The 16745-nt window shown below is 48.1% G+C and overlaps 1 protein-coding gene and 1 pseudogene across 2 annotated transcripts in view; one reads left to right on the forward strand and one right to left on the reverse strand.

Annotated features, from left to right (window-relative positions):
• Positions 1 to 16745, forward strand: part of LOC111160847 (glycophorin C (Gerbich blood group)) — a 43448-nt gene that overhangs the window by 4221 nt on the left and 22482 nt on the right. The gene's annotated exons all lie outside the window — the stretch shown is intronic.
• On the reverse strand, positions 12456 to 12895 carry LOC111160851 (annotated as a pseudogene).

Consider the following 16745-nt stretch of genomic DNA (forward strand, 5'->3'; position numbering starts at 1 on the left):
GATGCCCAGGATGGCTCTGCTTCTCCAGCTTCACCTCCAGTGCTCTCTGGGTGCTCCTGCACACACATATGCAAGCACAAGTACACACACATGTTCACACCCACACACACTGCCTGCTGCCTCACTCCTGCTCATCCCCTAAAACCTGGGTTATTCCCCCAAAGCTCCCTGGGCCCTCCCTGAACACCAGAAAACCACTCACCATGGCCCTAAGGACACTGCAGTACCAACAAATTCCTGGAGTTGTCCCTTTCCTGGAAATTCTGACCTCCCAAGGGACTCCATCACCCCACATGCCCCCTCCTTGGGGTCTGGCACAGAGAGGTGAATTCTCCCAGGCCTGTGTCCATTCCACACGCTGGAAACCCCTTTTAAAAATCACACACTCAGTAGCTGTGTCCAGAACTTGGCACATACATGGAGGTCAGTGAATAATAAGCTAAAATGGACAGAAAGTCAAAACAAAACAAACTCTGAAATCAGGGCTGCTGGCCCTAGCACTCACTACCTCGCTCTCTCCCACTCCCATACTGATTCTTATTTCATATTCTCCCCTAGAGATCACCATGTAATCTTAACTTGTGAGGGAGTGCTGGCTCCTGCCCTTCATTATTAGGCATTTTCGTTTTTGTACATTCTTCCAGTATAAATAATGTGCAAAATCATAGCATGGCACATGCTGATGAGAGCAGGTTTCCTCTTGTGCCGGCAGGAGCCGAGTCCAAGACATGGGGTTCTATCACAGGCTGGTGGGCTCAGCAGGGCCCTTGCATGACTCCCAATGAACGTGCAGGGTTGTCACACCCCACATCTTGTTGCTCAGGCTACAACAACAGAGTAGGACTTATGACCCCCCTGCCTAGCACTGTGCCCTGCCCTTTCTCCTGACCTGACATCTTCACCACCTCTCATTAGTGACTCTGAGATTGACCGAATTGCTGGAGGCTCAGTGTGGACAACTCTGAGAGTTAGAAATTCCAAGGGGACTGGGTCATAGCAGATCCCCCTGACACTGTGAGATTCATCTCCTAGAGCTCAACCTGGTTCCCACAGTATTTATCAGAGGAAAATCCCCTCAAACTTCCAGCAGGAGAAGGAAAATGGATGCATCTTGAAATAGACCAGAGCACCTGTTCTGAACCAGGCCTGCCTCAGTAGAAGCTACAGTTGACCCTTGGACAACTGTGAACCCTGTGGGTCCACTTATATGTGGCTTTTTTTAAATAAATACAGCACAGTGCTGTAATTGTATTTTCTCTTACTTACGATTTTCTTAATAACATTTTCTTTGCTCCAGCATACTTCATTGTAAGGAAACAGCATATAATATATATAACATACAAAATATGTTGATAGACTATTTATATCGCTGGTAAGTCTTCTGGTCCACAGCAGGCTATTAGTTAAGTTTTGGGAATAGTCACAAGTTACACATGGATTTTCAGCTGTTGGGGAGGAAGGGGGCTAGCACCTCTAACCCCCTACATTGTTCAAAGTCAATTGAGTTAACCAGAGCCTAATCTGTTCGTGTATAATCAGAACCTGTCTCACCTGGAAGAAGGGGTTTACCCAACTCCAGCCCATCCTGTCCCACCTAAGGGGTGAAAAAAAAAAGAATAGAAACCCTCATGAATTCATTGCCCAGAAGCACAGGTTCACAGAAAGACAGACCTGCTCATAGGGTTATGGGATGCCTCCCCTCCCCGCCATCCCTCCCCGCCATCCCACCCCGCCACCCCACCACCACATCACTGCAGTTCCTTTTACCCATTACATCATGTCTAGCTGTCAACAAAATTATGAGGCACACTACAAGTCAAAAAATACAATTTGAAGAGACAGAGCAAGCATCAGAACCAGCCATGGCAGGGAATTCCCAGGCTGGAAATTTTAAACAACTACGATTAATAGCTCTTTAAGATACTATATTATATTCTCTCTTGTTTCTGTTCTCTAGCAAAGTCCTTCTGTAGTTAAATCCACACCTTCTTTTTATTATTGTCAAAACATTGTGGGTGACATACTATTTGGGGCTAAGTGGACATACTCCAGACCCTTTCCATGTCCCTAAGGGGGAAGCCGGCCCTTCAGGGTACTCATGGGGGCAGACCATAGGCAAGGCTACCAAGTCATCTTACTGCACCCTTCATAGATGGAGGCCTTCTACTTCCACTTCGAATGTGAAGCTCTGGCTAGCACAACACTTGTAGAGAGCACAGACAGCCAGAGCCCCTTGCTCCTCCTTCTCCTACGACAGTGCACATTTTTAAGAGGGGTTCAAGTGTGTAGCTGCCACCCAATTCCAGGCCCCAGCACTGTCATTTCTCCCCCTTGGGAAAATTCTCCCCTAGAATGGAGAAACTTCACATCTTAGCTGTGGGCATATATAATCTTACCAGAGTCTTAAGGTGAAGGACATTATGGTTAGCTAAATCAAAACCAGATAATGTAGTCATGTCTGCCTGCCTTTTCTTTTGGGCCCCAAGCTGTGATTTCTGTATTCACCTGGCAGCAAAGTCCACTGGCTATGAAATTGTACTTTTTCTTTAGAGGCTCACCAAATGCTAAAACCATGCCCACCACCTTCAACAACCACAGGCTTCATATTCAGGTTCCCCTTTCTACTTTTTAAAAACCATTAAGCTGGGGGCGCCTGGGTGGCTCAGTGGGTTAAAGCCTCTGCCTTCAGCTCTGGTCATGATCTCAGGGTCCTGGGATCGAGCCCCACATCCAGCCCCACATCGGGCTCTCTGCTCAGCAGGGACCCTGCTTCCTTCTCTCTCTGCCTGCCTCTCTGCCTACTTGTGATCTCTCTCTGTCAAATAAATAAAATCTTTAAAAAAAAAAAAAAAACAAAACATTAATCTGGGGCACCTGGGTGGCTCAGTGGTTTAAAGCCTCTGCCTTCGGCTCAGGTCATGATCTCAGGGTCTTGGGATCGAGCCCCACATCTAGCTCTCTGCTCAGCAGGGAGCCTGCTTCCCCCTCTCTCTCTGCCTGCCTCTCTGCCTACTTGTGATCTCTGTCTGTCAAATAAATAAATAAAACTTTTTAAAAATTAAGCAAAAAAAAAAAAAAAAGCAACCATTTAGCTCAAATTCACTTTGCACCAATTTGCTAGTGATGAAGACATCAGATGAAGAGATTTACAATTCAAAGATTTGGGTGTGAGTCTGAACCCATTCTGACCTGCCTATGGCCTTGAGCATGGTTCCAGGCCTCCTGCATCTCAGCTCATTATCCAGGACAGGGCTGACTTTGTCCCATGCAGTAACGCAGGACCCCACTCTCGGAGGACCCCACATGTGCTCTGTTAATGCTCTGCAATCACTGTCCTGAAATTCTTAATTTTGTAAAGGAGCCCCTGTTTTAATTTTGTACTGGGTCCCATAAATTCTACAGCTAGTCTTGATCCACTAAATGGGGATAATAATCATTTCCACCTCAGGGGTTTGTTCTGAGGATTAAATGTATTATTCTAGATAAAATTCCTAGTATAGTGCCTGGTACATGTTCATCTCTGCCACTTACTGAGTACTAAGTGAACGCTGGCTCACTCCCGCTGCCAAGTCCCTGTCCCTATTTGCTGAGCATAGCACCCAAGGATGGGATGGCACAGTCTGCCCAGATCTGGAGAGCTAGGGCAAGGCAAGCTGCTCCCTTCTGAGCGGTGAGCACCGCCCCTAATACATGGGCTTCTTCATGCTTCTAGGGTACAGTGAGGGGGCAAGGAGGCAGCCCAGAGAACACACAAAGGCCACTGTGACTTCTCACACCAGCTGTGGCTCCAGCAAACTTTTTACCCTCTGCAGTCAGTTTCCTTACATGGTACTTGGGGGAACATCCTTGTTCCCCTAGACTTATCTGAACACCAGCCTCATCTGAACACTGGGGGCTCAGCTGTCTTATTCTCCATGGGGAAGCACAGGCTCTTTAAAAACAATGAATGAGTGAGTGAAGGAATGCATGAAAGAATGAGTGAATGTGGAGGTCCAACTAATGCAAGCCAAGCCTGTCTGCACAGAGTACTATGGGTCTCCATATTCATATCCCCTACCTAACCCCCACCCCACCCAGTGGCCTCAGAGCCCCTCTTGGCTCATCGCACTGGCCTGTCCCCATCCTTCCCTGCACTCCTTGTTCATGCTGACCTGTGTGCACGTGGAGCCCCCTACCTGGTTCACCCAGCACCTTTCAGTGCCTTCCCTCCTGGGTCAGTTCTTTCCTTTCCTCATGTTGCTGTTCATCCAGGTTGACAGCAAGGACTCTGCCAGGTGCTTCTTAAAGCTTGGAGTCCCCTCTCTCCTGGGAGGACTCCCTCCACCCCTCTTTTCCAGCCTACACCCCATGCCTGAACTCCTGCTGGAAACCTGGACTTTGCTTCCTCTGGTCACACCCTGAGATTGACTTGTCATGTGAATTGCTCTCCTTCAGCTTCCACCAAAATTCTCATTTTAGTGAATTAATTTCATCTATGGCTGAAAATCCTGAGTAATCTTCTTTTTTTTTTTTTAATTTCATAATCTCTTTTCTTTTCCTTTTGTACAAATTCTGCAAATTATCCTGACCCACTCTCCCTTGTGGTGACTATCTCCCTGACTCAAAGGGTAGAAAGTAGGCTTCATGTCCCATAAGTTATCTCATTTTACCCTCTAGCTGCCCTATGGGAGGTATTTTTATCTCTGTTTTGCATATGATGATACCAAAACCCTAGAGGCAACCAACGTGACTTGCAGAGAGCCACAGCCGACCCCTCACATGCATGCTCATGGGTACTGGGTTTTTCTAGGAAGGGCTCAGCCAGGGCTAACCTGCATGGTAGGCAAGTAGTTAGGACCCATGGTGCTCTTAGAGATACCAAAAAATGTGTGTGTCTTTTAAAATCAAAAGGAACAACAACAACAACAAAACACAAACTTTTAATACTAAACATTACATTTGTCTTTAGACCAATACCGCTATAAAATAAGACTTTTAATATTTTGGGGGAGAAGGGATCCATGAAGCACCCAGGCCCAGGAAGGTCACCCAGCATCCCTGCCTGGCTCAGTGCACCAGAGGCCAAGGGGCTGGTACCTGCTGGTCCCTGCACGGCCATTCTCCCTACTGGACTCTGTTCTGCTGCCAGCACAGTGACCACTTTTCATGGCTGCCCTACCTGGAATCCTCACACTCCCCCAGCAGTCCTGCATAATCCTGCCGAGCCCCCTGGGGTGGCCAGCTGCCTGGGCTGTTTTTGAGCCTGCCCTTTACCTCTGGCCTCAGGAGATTCCATCAAAGTAAATGCTTGTGGGGAGCCAGGACTCACTCACTCACGCGCGCGCTCTCTCTCTCTCTCCCTCTCTCTCTCTTTCTTTTACTCTCTTGGCTTTTTTTAAGCCATGTAATTAAGTTGATCTTCACTTAAAATTTAAAAAAATAAAGGGGCGCCTGGGTGGCTCAGTGGGTTAAAGCCTCTGCTTTCAGCTCGGGTCATGATCCCGGGGTGCTGGGATCGAGCCCCACATTGGGCTCTGTGCTCGGCGGGGAGCCTGCTTCCCTTCCTCTCTCTCTCTGCCTGCCTCTCTGCCTACTTGTGATCTCTGTCTGTCAAATAGATAAATGAAATCTATAAAAAAAAAAAATTTAAAAAAACTGGTTTTCTTTGTCCTGTTTCATTATTATAGAAACAATTTGTGTTCACTATCAAATTATATGTACAAGACCAAGAGGAAAGGGGTAGGAAGATTCTCTCTAGAGCAGAGGCGACTTTGAGATACTCGTGGGGCATCCAGGTGACAGCTGGAATGCAGTTTGGTAGAGAGAGCTGGGCAAAGAGAAGGACAAGGGAAGGGGGGCTGCCAGGGGCTGAGGGTGGGGCCGTGAAGAGTCTCCTGGGGCTGCATGGATCTCTCCGGATGGTGTGGATCTTCACACAGGCACAAGGGATGGTGGCGAAGAGCAGTTGTGAGTGCCCATTCTGTCCTACTCCATACCCACTGAGGATATACGTGGTACCTGGTTTTCATCCTGAAGACATTGCACCAATGCAGGTACTATTAATTCCAGTTTAGAAATATGGAAAATGAGGTTCAAGAGATGGTGTCCCCAGGCCCTCACTGTATACCACTGGCACGGTCCTGCTTTGAGTTAGGTGTGTTTCCCTCCACCTGTGGGATGTGGCACCCCCCATGCTGGGAGGAGGTTGTCCATGACCCCGTGCCCTTCTGCTCGGCCCTATGCTGCCCTGAGGTTACTCTCCTGCCTCGGAAGAAAAGGCCTTTCTTTATCCACCCACCCCAGGCCACTTGTGCTCAGCTCTACTCTCCTCTGCCAGCCCACAACTGCCGGCCCAGCAGCTGCTAATGAAATGCCCATAGTGGCACATAAGGGCAGGGTTGTGCCTGTGAGAGCCCTGCCTGCCAAGGCTCACCCACACACAGGTCTCACTTTCCCTTGGGGAAGCAGTGGGCAGCTGCCTCTCAGGTTCACTGCAAGGACACTGGAGACAATAAAGACCCCACCAATTCCCAGACAATTGCTGGAATGCCTCCACCACACAACCACCCCTGGGCTAGCAGCTTTGTCTTTTGTTCAGAGATTTCAAGCCACAGGACCATTACTGCATTTCCCATCTTCATTCAAGAGAGACTACTCTTCCTCTTTGAGAGAAAATAAAGTAAAGCTCAGAGAAGCTAAGTGACTTATAAGAATTCGAGCAGCCAGGGGTAGTAGGTAGAGCAAGATTGGGACACAGGTCTCTGATTCTTCTGGAAGTGCACTCTTTGTCCCACAGAAACTCATTCTTCTGGTTCTTAAGTCGGGGACAGGATGAGGGTGATGCTGAGATGCTGATGCTGGGCCTGTAGGGTCACCAAAAGGAAGAAACTGACACTGGCGCTACATTCTCCTGTACCTTCCCATACACGTGCACACATACACACACACACACACACACACACACACGCACGCACGCACATATTCATGCACAGGTGCACACAGCATGCATGCACAAATGCCCTTTACCACTTGCTCTCAGTCCTCAGCAACAGACTGGTGTCACCGCCAGGTTCAAGGCAAGGAGGAGCTCTCTTGGGTCCTAGTTTGGCCTGGGGCAGGGTGAACAGACATTTAGTCTTTGGGCCCTACCGACCTCACAGAGAGAGCTGAAAACAAATGTGAGACGTGCTGCCTACAGCATCTCTGGCCTCGGGCATACTTTTGAAACTTTTTCCTATGCTACCAGTTTTCAGACACAGCTCGCATCTCTTTGCCTTAGTCTGGTATCTCTGCAGAACACCTGACTATCTATCGGCAGCTTTGCTTCTCAAAGCCTCCTCTGTCTGTGATCTCATCTGAAGTCAAGGAAATGTTCCGGCCAGAACCCCTTAACCACCCTCTTCATGGGACACACAGGTCTAAAGAAGTCCACAAAATTGTTTTGGTGATTTGGGGTTTGGGCTCAGCCTTGCCTCTTTCATGCCTTTCCCTGTTGAGCCCACCCAGAGTCTATGAACAAAGACAACAACCTATTAGTCAGTCTATTAATAAAATCCACCTTCCTTCTGGCAGGTTATTGATGCAGCACCTGCATGTACCGGATTCAGGGCTGGTTTCCAGATTTGAGCCCTATACATGCCCCTCTTCACTCCCAGCCTATCACATCATTTGGGGTCCCTTTGTGACACAAGTCATGGGCCCTTGGCCTTCTTTCCACTTCTGGTGAATCCAGTCCAGAGCACCCCTCCAGATTCCATAATTCAATCTGATGTACTTTGATTTTGATCCAATGAGCACCACCTGTGTACAAGGGACCACACAGGAGATACAGGGGACACAGAACCTCTCACAGCCTAGTTGGGAAGCAAGACCCAAGAATAGCAGAGGGCAAAGGAATTCAAAATACCCTTCAGGCCACTGGCCACGCCAGGTTCAGCTGCATGCAGCTCTGCAGGTCCCCTCTGGAATAAAGGTCATGTATCCCTGAAACTCCAAAAGAAGTGGCTTTTCATCTAGGGTCTCCCTCGAAACACACACAAACACACACAAACACACACACACACACACACAGTGGTGTCATAGCTACAAATCTCCATTGCAATTATTTTCAGCAGAAATGACATTTCCACAAAATAAATTCTTAGATGAAGTTTGGAAATATAAAAGTGATAAAAGCCTACCTGATGTAGTCAAGTTGAGGATGAGAGGCAGGTGACCACACTCCAGGGGCTCCTTGTGATGGTTCAATCTTAAGTTATCGCTGGACACCAAGGGCTTCGTGTAACCCAGTCTGCGAACTCCTTCCTGCCTGGTGCTTGGTGCTTAAGACAGAATGGTTCATTGATAACCAGTCACTGTTGGTTATCAATGATACCTGGGAGCCTGGATTTCAGGATCCTTCAATTGTAGACATTTCCATTCCATGAAGCCATAAAATGTTCTCACTGTGGCTAAATGTTTGCCTACAGCCAAACTGTAATGTATGCCCAGGTGTCAATCACTCTACCAGTTAGTTCCCTGAGGATATCTTATCACATGTCAGAACCCAACGCTCAGACTGCATGAAGAAAATCTGAGAAGTAGGAAAGGAAACTAGACAGAAGAGTTGATTATGAAAGCAATTTATACACAAATTTTTACTCAATACCATATACATTCCTGATTCATCAACAGAAATATTCATCTTCCTCATCTGTCCTAGGGTTTAAGGAAGAGACAAAGTATAAGATAAGATCCATGCCCTCAAACCATTGTTGGGCTTCTTGGAGCAGCAAGACATACTACATAACAGGAAAAAAAAAAAAAAAAAAGCAACCAACCCTCCTAGGGAGACATTTCTTATCACACGAATTCAGGTTGCAGATCAAATTGCCTATGTCTTGTGATCATTCACTGAACAAGCTAAATAGATATCTATCTATCTAAAGAATAACTTGAAGTAATATAATTCCCCAAATGTAAATTATGACCTAATATTACCTAATATTGGTAGGTAATATTAAATTATGGTAAATTTCTACTTAGCTAGATATAATTTTATCTTGGATTAAGATTTTATGCTTGAAGAAATAAGCTGTCAGTGATCAATGTTGATTGTTGAGAATGCTCTAACTTTGGGGAATGACTTCAGTAAAGACAAATTGAAAGAGGTAAAAAGGAAAAATACCGTGTAAATGTACAGGGTACCCACGTTATGCAGGGTGATCTGGTCTGTCTGAAGAGCTGAGCCAATGTTTGCTGATCATACTTATCAGTAGCCAGGGTCCCTCATTGTGAGAGGGTTGCTGTGGGTGGCACCTCCATCTTCAGGACACAGGACATTGCTGTGAGTGGCAGGGCTGTGATTTGAGCTGGGGGTGTGCAACCCTGGGCTGTCTTTTAACCCCTGCACACCACCACTATTCATAGGTGCAGAATATAAGGAGTTTCCAAGGAGAACAAAGTTTTCTTTCACAGGAGGAGGGAAAGATGTTGGTTCAAATGGGCTTTTTAAGTACATTTCCTTGTATCAGGCTCTGGTAATTACCCCTAGGACATTTCCTATTTAAGAATTATGTAGCTTCCAGGGCTCCTCAGTGTCTCAGTCATTAACCGTCTGCCTTTGGCTCAGGTCATGGTCCCGGGATCCTGGGAACGTGCCCCAGGCAGGTCCCTGCTCTGCGGGAAGCCTGCTTCTCCCTCTCCAGCTCCCCTCTGTTTGTGTTCCCTCTCTCACTATCTCTTTGTCATAAATAAATGAAATCTTTAAAAAAAAAAAAAAAAAGAATCATGGAGCTTCCAAAAAGACCTTTTGGAACATGCTGCTTTTAAAGGACTTATTTGAGTGAAATGATATTTGTCACTCACTGAGAAAACAAACAATGCTGGAAAAAGTCAAAATCCATTTTGGAGGACAGTCCAAGGAGGACAGAATCCACAGTTTTCCTTCAAAGTTCAGACACCCTGAGGCTGTGTTTCCCATTCAAGAGCACTTCTGGGCCATTTATTTCCTGAGGCTTTGGTCTCCGCCTGCCTATTTTCACTGTTCTTTCTTCCCTCTGTTTCCAGGGTGGTGCTTTGGGGATAAGCCAATGCTGAAGTTGCACCGCCTTGGAGGCACAATTATCTGAGTTCCTGGCCTTATCTTGCCCTCCTTGTCCAGGGGCTGTGGGAACAGAAGTCTGACTGTCTGGGCAGATAAAAGGCTGACCTCTCACTGCCCTGCCTCCTGCCTCCAGGGTCCCCATGCTTCTCCTTTGAGCTCCCGTGAGAGGGCCCTCCCCAAGGGGGAATGAGTGCAGGGTGGCATTCTCCTCCACCTCAAATCGTGGTATCTCCTTCTGAGCCACTAGTGCCTCCCTCGGGGATGCTTAGACTGCAGCAGCATATTTCCCAGACCTCCTCTGGCCTCCCTGCACCAAGCCCTTACAAGGTAGCCAGCTGTGGCCATTTATCCTATTCTGGGACCCAAGGCCCCAAGGGCTCAGGATTCCCCAGGAAGTCCCTCTGTGACAGGGCCTTGGACAATCAGTGTAATTGGCCAGAGAAGGTACACAGAGCCAAGACAGAGAGGCCCAGCCCACTGCCCTCACTGGCACAGATGGATTTGACCCTATGCAAGGTTTAACTCAGAGGCAGGACCCCACCCCTCCTTGCCACCTCACCAGCTACTGTTTGCTCCACTGCTAAGCTGTGAGGACAACCTCAGGATAGTCATCTCACCCTTTTGGGCCTCTGTGCCCCTGATGCTTGTGTACTCACCACCCCACAGTATGTCCAGGATCCAATGAGCCCCACGTGTAACCAGACTCGTAATATGTAGAAAGTGACCAGAGCAGTGGACAGCGTGCCTGCATTCCAACAGTTGTGCATTGCACAGGTAAAATTTCAGGCCTCCAGTGTGACAGACCTGGGTTCAAGGTGTAGCTCGGCCATTCAGTGGCTTCCTCCCTGTGGGAGAAAATGAGAAGATATAGGAAAAGGCCCAGGCTTAGCATGGGGAAAATATTCAGTAAATATTAGTCTGAGCAGGAAGAGAGAGACTCAGTGGTATAGAGACTTAAACCAGGTGTCTGCAAACTAAGGCCCACACCTCAAATCCAGTCTGCCACCTGTTTTTATAAATAAAGTTTTATTGGAACACAGCTGCACTCATTCATTTGTCTATGACTGGTTTTTTGTAACAGAGACCATATGGCCCTCAAAGCCTACACTATTTACCATGTGGCCCTTTATCAAAAAAGTTTCTTGACTCCTGACTTAAACCAACAGGAGAATCTCTAATGGCTCAACTTATAGGCCTAGAGCCCATGTGGGGCCCATAGCCTCTCTCTGGGGATACCACCACCCCTGATGAATAAGAAGCCATGGAGGAAAGACCTGCAGTCAAGATTAAGAACCAGACATCAACCAGGGAGGCCCACGTGGGCCAGACTATGGATACACAAAGTGCCTTTGTTTCCATCACTAGATCTGCTAGTGTCCAGGCCACCAAGGAGAGGGCTCCTCTTGTAGTCTTCACTGTCTCTTATCTTCTAGTCACTCTCTGTCAGTACAGGCCCTAGGGGCTCTGCTACTACCCTGCAGAAAATCCTCATCTCAACGTGACAGGGGTGGGAGGAAAGGCAACACACAGGCTCCCCCTGGGATTACAGCTACGGGGCCTGCCAGCTTACCTCCCAAGTTCAGAAAACAGTGCTTCTCACCCACTGCCCAGGTAAGGAAGAGAGGTAACTTTCCACATGACAGGTGTTGGGCCAGGTGCATTGCCCAGACCTTACTGAAACCTCTTACCCCTCAGGAGGTTATCACCTCTCTTTTCAGATTTGGAGCTGGATACTCAGAAGTATGTCTGCATTTGACCAGTTATAAAATGGTGGATCCGAATTCAGCCTTAGGGTCCCTGAGTATACACCCATGTTCTTTGCCTATGTCACCACCACCAGTTGGCTGGTAGGCCATGAATCACATTCCATGGCCATAAATTGAGGACCAACTGTGTGAGGTTTTGGGGCTATGACAATGAACAAACTAGCAGTGATCACAAAAAGGAACTTATATTCTATGGGGTTTGGACAGATAGATACTAGACGTATGGGGATAATGCTCAATACATCAGATAGTGCCAAGTGCTAGAGAAGACAATCAAGTCAAGAAAGGAGATAAGGAAGGCCAGGGATGAGGGAGGTACCGTTTTATTTAATTTTGTTTTGTTTTGTTACATAAACTAACTCCTTTATTATAGGCCAGCAGTGTTTCAAATGGTGGAACTTCTACTGGTCTTTCAACTCCTTCATCTTCTTTTTTTGTTTTGTTTTGTTTTTAAGATATTATTTATTTATTTGAGAGAGAGTGAGAAGGGGAGAGCACAAGCAGGCAAGAGAGAGAGAGAGAAACAGGCTCCCCACTGAGCAGGGAACTTGATGTGGGGCTTGATCCCAGGACCCCAGGATCACAACCCAAACTGAAGACTTAACCAACTGAGCTACCCAGGCACCCTACTTCTTCAGTCTTCTGATGGCAGACTTTACTGTGACAGCAGAAGTGGGATAGTAGGTCCAGGCACCACCAGCTGTGGATTCCATGCAGGAGCCACAATGCCAGATCCCACAGCTTGCCTTTTCATCAAGGTGACACCTTGCCACAGAAAGAGCAAGTGTACATGGCATACCAGCTCATTTCAGTCTTCTTTTTCCTGAGGGAAGCTCCATAAAGGGTCCTATGTTTACCCACGATTCTGACATTCTTGGAAGGTTTAGCCATGTTGCAGCAAACTAGATCTGAGCCCAGAGAGGTGAGGGAGAATCGGGAGATATCATTTTAGAGAGCATGGCCAAAGAAGTCTTCATTGGGAGAGATAATGTTTGAGAAAGACCTAAAGGAAGCCAGGGAGTCAAAAAGGAATATCTGAGAGAGTACAAAATAAGCAGAGAGCATAGCAGGTACGAAGGCCCTGAGGTAGGAGGAGACCTGACCTGATCAAGGAACACTGAGGAGGCAGTATGACTAGAAGAGAATGGTGGAAAGAAGTAAGAAAGAGACAAAGACCAACAGGGGAGGTAGCAGAAAGACAATGGGACTATCCCAGCGCCTGTTGTAGCAGCTGGAATTCCACAATCATCCTAAGTTTTGGGACCTCCAAACCTCCTGGTAGAACGCTCCTGCCCCTGAGAGAGGAACCCTTAAGCATTCAGCTAATGCTTCAGCAAAAGACTAAGAGTGAAGACCTGGAGCCATGGCATGCAGTGAGAAGGAATGGGAGGGGAGAAGAAGCTAGGGAATTCCGGAGGAGTGCCTGAAATGCAGGGGAATGGGAGACAGGGGGTACTGTAATACCAAGACCCCCCATTTGTCCTCAGCTGTCCTGAGAGATGCTTTAGTTGAGTGCACAGGTGTGTGTACACACAGAGGCCAGCTTCCAGAAGCCTTTCTGATATTGCTAGTTGCATCTTCTGGGTCTGAAGGTTTTCTGCAAGGACTGTGTGAGTGCAGGGCCCAGAGCCCCATGTACCTGCAGTTCACAGGGAAGCTGGGAGCAAAAGGATGTGGATCAGCCCCTCACCTGCAGCTCTGGGTACATGGAAGCTCTGTGGGTACTGGCCCGGCAGAGAGCACAGAGCAGCAACCTTCTCCCCTGCAGTGGAGGGTCTGGCCTAGAAGGGAGTGAAGAGAGAACCATAAAAGAGTGTGGACAAAGGAGGTCCATCCTGCTGTTCCCAATGTTCAAGCTGCCACCTTGCTGGGGAAGGAGGTCCTCATACCATATTCAGCCTCACCTAGTTTTCGCTGGCAGAATGAAAGCACAGACCGGAAATGCAGGCTCCTTCTCCTGGAAATCAGAGAACTGGAGAGACCAGCTCAGGCTCAGACAGCTTAGGTTAGAGCCCAGGATTCCATCACCTCAGGCTCTCCCCCCACCACCCCACCACCCATATGCAAGATAGAAATTGATGCAATTCTCCCCGCAGGCCAGCCACACTAATAGTCAGGGTCATAAGCATGGGAAAGATGTTAAGAGGTTATTTGCACCTGCTTTATATTTGCACACTTTTCTGCTTAGTCTGATAAGCAGTCCAAACAGCAATTCAGTTAAGTGACCAAAGCCACTTAAACACATACACACAAATTCATCCTGTGTGCCTCCTCCCCTCAGAGAATATGATCCCAGCACGAGAATCCAGCTTCTACGGGAGTGACTGGCTTCTCATCTCCACCTGAGGACCCTGTTGGAAATCAGGCCCCCTGAGCAACTGTTTGTGCTTGGAATCACTGGCACATAGCAAAGCCATTCACACTTCCTATCTCACTCTGTCCTCACCCAGCCTGGTACAGCGGAGGAGGGAGGGGTGGACAGGACATTAGCATTTATTGAACTCTCTCTGTGCCTGGGTGCCAGGGCAGGCTGTTCATGGGCCCACCGGGAAGGACGGCACTGTTACACACCTGCCTAGTTGAGGAACTTAGGGTTCTCACACAGCTCAGTATCCTGAGTGTTCCTGGGGTAGATGTAAAGTCTGTCTCAAGGGCACACCCATAGCACATGGTGGAGCCTGCACTAGGATTCAGGTGTAACTTGATCACACAACCTCTGCAACTCGCCAGGCTCATGTAGGCAGGCAGTGCACCCCTGTCTATGACACTATGTGCTTTATGTGCCACAGTTCTAAGGGGGAAAATGCTTCAAGCTTAAATACTTCCTGCTCCCCTCAATACACATGCACATACACACAGACACCCAAGTCAGGAGAGCTGCAAGGCAGCACGTACCCTCACTGGGCTCAGGTCTTTGTAAGCTTCAGACCCAGTGGGCATAAGGTTCCCACTCACTCTTGCATAGGGAAGCCTGGGGTTTGTTGTCCTGAGCCCCTCTCCATTTGTACCAGTAGGGCCCAGATTCACAGGCAGGTAGCCGGCTTGACTGTGTCTGAGTGTGAGGACATTATATTTCTTCCCGGGCCTTTTTCCCTCCCCTTTATTCACACTGAAGGAAATGGAACCTTCACCCAGGCCTGCCTCTGATAAGACTCTAGGCACTGAGCTGAGCCTCTTATCAAGGAGTTGCAGGGAGATCTGGTGCCTGCCTGGTGGGCCTGGGGCTGATAAAGTGGGTCTGGGCCCAGCCACTCACCACCTGTTTTCTCAGACCCATCCGCAGGGCCCAACCCCTCAGAAACAGGAACAGTGAGACCCAGGAAGCTTCTCTCCATTCTTAAGCACCAGATAGACTCTTGGTGGCCACAGGCAGCAGGACCAACGAGGAGCAACTGGGGGTAAATGTTTGGCAAGGAGGGTTGATGGAGAAGGGGATGGTAGAGAGTTTTGGGGGACGTGGACATGGCAATGGACCTGGTGCCTCCCATGGAGATATCAGGACTACATCTATGGTCTGAGTCAACTCCGAGTCCTCTGGGAGGCCTGAGGCCTGAGCCTTCAGACGACCTGCCAGGATGGCTCCATCAAAGCAGACTCATGGGCAAGTTGCAGCTCCTAACAGATACCCAAACTGGGACTGTGCTGGTGGTGTGCCCTGACCTGGAGACTGAGCTCAAGGAGATTATCACTAGAATATCAAGATATGAGCAACTCTCAGACACCAAGGCTGACAAAGTCTGAAGAGCTAGAGATCAAGGGTAAGGGCAGTAGGGTAGCCAGGGTTGGGGGGACACAAAGGAGGCCTCCTCCGATCTCTTCCCTGGAACCAACCAAACCATCACTGTAATCATTCTCTAATGATTAGCCAAAGGATTAGTGTATATAAAATTTCTGTGCAATGTGGAGAGATAAATGCAAAAGATGGTTTTACACCTGCACCTAGTAGGTGCTTGGCAATTGTTTTAGCAATCACTGTACACCCCTGCTTTCAGAAGCTCTCTTTTGGATGATTTTTTCCTGCTACATTTCAATCCGGTCTGCTGAGAAGACCTCTCACTCAGTAAGCTTTTGATGACCACTGACTTACTATGTGTAAGCCACCTTGCAAAATGCCAGGATACCGAGACAAAGATGCCGTGGCCCTCCCTACACCCCCAGGGTAGTTTTCACATACTTGGTGAATCTGTCCATAGTAACAGGAGGTCACTTCCACTGGGAGGTCAGGACAGACATCCTCCTTGATGTGTAGACATTCATTCACAAGGTAGGCCCCGGGTGGACTGAACTGCAGGCAGAGGGAACAGCATGAGCCCAAAGCCAGGAGGTATGAAGTAGAATTAGAATCCATGTGACATACAGTGGGCCCACATACAGTGGGCTCTGCTACTACCCTGCATGAAATGAACTATCCTGCATGAAATGAACACATGAAATAATAATGTGAAAATTCAGGCTGGCTTGTGTCTGTGGCTCTGAGCTCTGAGCTCTCCCTCGGGTGCATTCCCCTGCCAGTCTATCGTGAGCTGACAAAGAACCAAATAGTCTCTGGAGCCGTCTTGCAATATGTAGGACATACTTGTACCAAGAAATTTGTTGTTGTTTATCTAACATTCAAATTTAACTGGTGTTCTGCATTTTATCTGGCAACCCTAGGAGGATGGGACCTGGGCATGGGTGTTTTTTAAAGAGTCCCATGTGATTCTGATGTGCAGCCAGAGTTGAGAACCACAAACAAGAAGCTCTTGCTTTGAGGGAAGAACCCACATACTCAGTGCCTCAACTCCCAGGCCAGGTGCCTGGGTGCAAAGCCCTCTGGGTAAATGGAGCACTCCTAGTCTTAAAAACCATCCTTATTTCAAACATTTTCAAGATCCCCTTCTTACTCATTCATCCCAGCCACACATGGATGCTTCCCA

This window comes from Enhydra lutris, unplaced genomic scaffold, assembly GCF_002288905.1.
Source record: "Enhydra lutris kenyoni isolate GAN:26980312 unplaced genomic scaffold, ASM228890v2 scaffoldscaffold78, whole genome shotgun sequence".
NCBI classification, from domain to species: domain Eukaryota; kingdom Metazoa; phylum Chordata; class Mammalia; order Carnivora; family Mustelidae; genus Enhydra; species Enhydra lutris.